Below are 3536 nucleotides of genomic sequence, written 5' to 3'. Positions count from 1 at the left end.
AGTGCTTTATATTCACATCCTAGAAAAGGGCTCCAGGGCTTTTAGCTCTAATTCATCCCATAATAGACCAGAGCTGCTTAAGGAATTTGCCAAAATAGAAGTAGATGAACAATTTCACAACAAAATCATCATAAATGCTTTTTGAATTAAATATGGCACAACTGCCAACAGGATTTTAAAAATAAACTCGGAGTAGTTCTTTTCATCCCACTTGACCTTCTGCTGAGGGATAATTTTCATAAGTTTAGATTCTTGGGAATCCAGGTTCCAAAACTGACCCATCTCTAGAATAACCATGATTACACCTGTTCCTTATGAGAAACAAAGTGATGTATAGTTTAACCAACCTGCATCATCCCCCACCCTGAAACAGCAGATTGCTCCTGGTTATTTCCCAGGATCTCAAATGGATTCACNGCTTAACCGACTAAGCCACCCAGGTGCCCCAGGAATCACTTCTATACGCTGTTGGGCAAGAGTGTCCATCCTTTTACTGAAGATCTCCAAGAACAGAAAACCAATTATCTCTCATGGCAAAACACTCTTCCTTTTTTAGGGGAAAAAACAGAGCGGATACCCAACACCAGACTTCTGAATCAGTAAGTATGAAATGCATAACATTTATTCTGAACAAGAGCTTCCTTATCACCCCTTCTACCTGCCTCCAGGCCCATCAGTGCCTGTATTACTTTAACATGCACTGCATTTATATGTCTGGATGTTGTCCTTACCTCCATTTGGACTTTTTAAAACTTAAACTGCAATCAAATTGACTTTTTTGGTGTGCACCTCTATGAATTTTAACACAAGTACAGATTTGTAGAACCACCATCACAGGACACATACTGGACAGTACCCAAACTACAAACAAACAAACAAACAAACAAAAAACAAAAAGCAAAAACAAAAACAAAACAAAACAAAAACCTACATACCATCCCTTTGTTAACACACCCTCTCCTGGCAACCACTGATCTATTCTCTGTCACGAGGATTATGTCTGATCAAGAACATCATAAATGGAATCATACAGTATGTGACCCTTTGAGACTGACTTCTTTCACTCAACTTGGGCTTTGAGATTCGTGCAAATTGTCTCCTGTATCAACAGTTTGTACTTCTTCTTGCCTAGGAGCTTTCCATTGTATGGATTTACCAGTTTGTTTATCCATTCACCTGTGGAATATTTGGGTTGTTTCCTAGTTTGGGGTGATTGTAAATAGATCTGCTGTAAAACTCAGGCACAGTTTTTGTGTGTGTGAATATAAGTCTTCATTTCTCCAAAGTAAATACATATTAGGGAATGGGTAGGTTATATAGTAACTGTATTATGAATTTTATAAGAAACCACTGAACTATTCCCCAGCCTGGCCACATCATTTTGTATTCCCATCAGCAGTGTTTGAGAATTCCAGCTGCTCCACATTCTCTCCAGCACTTGACTGCATCAGTATGTTTACTTTTAGTCTAACAGGTGTATAGTGATATCTCATCTTGGGTTTAAACTGCATTTCCTTAATGGCTAGTGATATTAAACATGTTGACACCTGCTTATGTGCCTTCTACATATCCTCTTTGGTGAACTGTCCAAGAATATCCTCATTTTAACATTTCTCACTGTTGAGTTTTGAGGGTTCTGTATATCCATTGATATATTCCTGTGGCTTTTCTTATTCAGACGACTAATGTGGTGGATTACATTGGTTGAATTTTAAAGACCAAAGTCCCGGAATAAATCTCACTGGGTCATGGCATATTACTTTTTAAATATTGCTGAATTTGATTGGCTAATATTTTCTAAGGACCTTTTATTTATGGTCATGAAAGATACTTGCCTGTAGGGTTCTTTTGTACCATTTTTGTTTGGGTTTAATATTGGGAAAATTTTGGTGTCCACACAAGGTATTGGGAGGAGTTTCCTCCTCTGTTTTCTCAAGGAAATGGAGTATAATTGTCATTATTTTTTCTTTAAATGTTTGGTGGAATTAACAAGTAAATCATTTGGACTTACAGATTTCTTTTTCAGAAGGCTTTAAACTCAGTTCAATTTTCTTAGTAGTATTAGATGATTCATGTTGTCTATTTCATATTGGGTAATATTGATAACCTATAATTTTTTTTAAATGGTTTCTTAAGTTGCTGGATTTATGTGTCCTGAGTTGTATGTACTATTCCTTTACTACTTTTTTAATGTCCGTAGTGATTATATTTATTCCTGATATTCAGAATTTGTATCGTTTCCCTTTTTACTTTGTCAGTTTTGTAAATGAATTATTAGCGTTATTGTTTTTTTTAAAAAGCTTTAATTGAATTTCTCTATTGTTTTTTATTTTAAAATTCATTGTTTTTCTCTTCCATATTTCGTTCTTCCTGCTAGTTTTAGGTTATTTTTTCCTTCTTTTCCTAGTCTCTTATGGCAGCATCTTAGATATTTATTTAAGATCTTTCTTCTTTTTGTCCAAATATCCATCAACTGATCAATGGATAAAGAGTTGTGGTATATATATAGACAATGGAATATTACTCAGAGATCCAAAAATATCAAATTTTGCCATGTGCACCATGAATGGAATATATATATGTGTATATACATATGTATGTATATTTTGCTAAGTGAAATAAATCAACCAGAGAAAGACAGATATCATATGATTTCACTCAAATGTGGAATATAAGAAACAAAACAGATTGAACATTGGGGAAGAGAAGGAAAAAATAAAATAAAAACAGGGAGGGAAGTAAACTTTAAGAGACTATTAAATAGAGAATAGACTTAGGGTTACTAGATGGGATGTGCCTGGTTAGGGGGATGGACTAAATGGATAATAGGCATTAAGGAGGGCACTTGTTGAGATGATTACTGGATGTTATACATATGTGATGAATTACCATATTCTACTTCTGAAACCCATACTACACGGCATGTCAACTAACTCGAATTTTAAAAAATAAATTTAAAAAGAGTCAAAACAGATATTTCTTCTTTTTAACATAAGCACTCAGTGCTACAAATTGTCGCTTCAGTATTCTCTAGCTACAACCTCAATTTTGCTTCTTTTTTTTTTTCTTACTTTTTTTAGTTCAAGATATATTCTAAATTTCCTTTGAGCTTTCCTCTTGGACCCGTGGATTATTAAGAAGTATGTTGCTCGCTGTTCTGATTTTGTAATAATCAGGGCAGGCTAAACATTCACTATATTAAGACCATGCATGTGTCCCCAGACTTAGTTCTTTCCCTAGGTCTGGTTTTATCAATGCTGGTGATAAACCAAGTCTGATTTATATGATGGATCTGTGGAAAATGTCTGTGACTCTAGGTATCTGATCATCCTTGAGAAATGACAGCAAAGCTAGTGTGATAACTTTTGAAGATAACCATTGATAATTTGATGATTACCAACTGCCATTAAGTGAATTGTAAGACTATTATGTTTTGTTTAAAAAAAAAAAGAAGTATGTTGCCTCATATCCAAGTGTTTAGAGCTTTTTCTCTTATTAGTTTCTAATATAATACATTATAGTCATAGGATGATAGT

At 34.5% G+C, this 3536-nt stretch overlaps 1 non-coding gene across 1 annotated transcript; it reads left to right on the top strand.

Moving 5' to 3' along the window:
• The first annotated feature begins 3142 nt into the window (after positions 1–3142).
• On the top strand, positions 3143–3269 carry LOC144236985 (small nucleolar RNA SNORA72). The gene has a single exon (XR_013336722.1). It is a non-coding gene; the product is annotated as a small nucleolar RNA SNORA72 (small nucleolar RNA).
• Positions 3270–3536: the final 267 nt, after the last annotated feature.

This window comes from Crocuta crocuta, unplaced genomic scaffold, assembly GCF_008692635.1.
Source record: "Crocuta crocuta isolate KB4526 unplaced genomic scaffold, BGI_CrCroc_1.0 scaffold126, whole genome shotgun sequence".
NCBI classification, from domain to species: Eukaryota; Metazoa; Chordata; class Mammalia; order Carnivora; family Hyaenidae; genus Crocuta; species Crocuta crocuta.
Note: the sequence above shows the minus strand (reverse complement) of the source record. Positions and strands in the feature narration are given on the sequence as shown.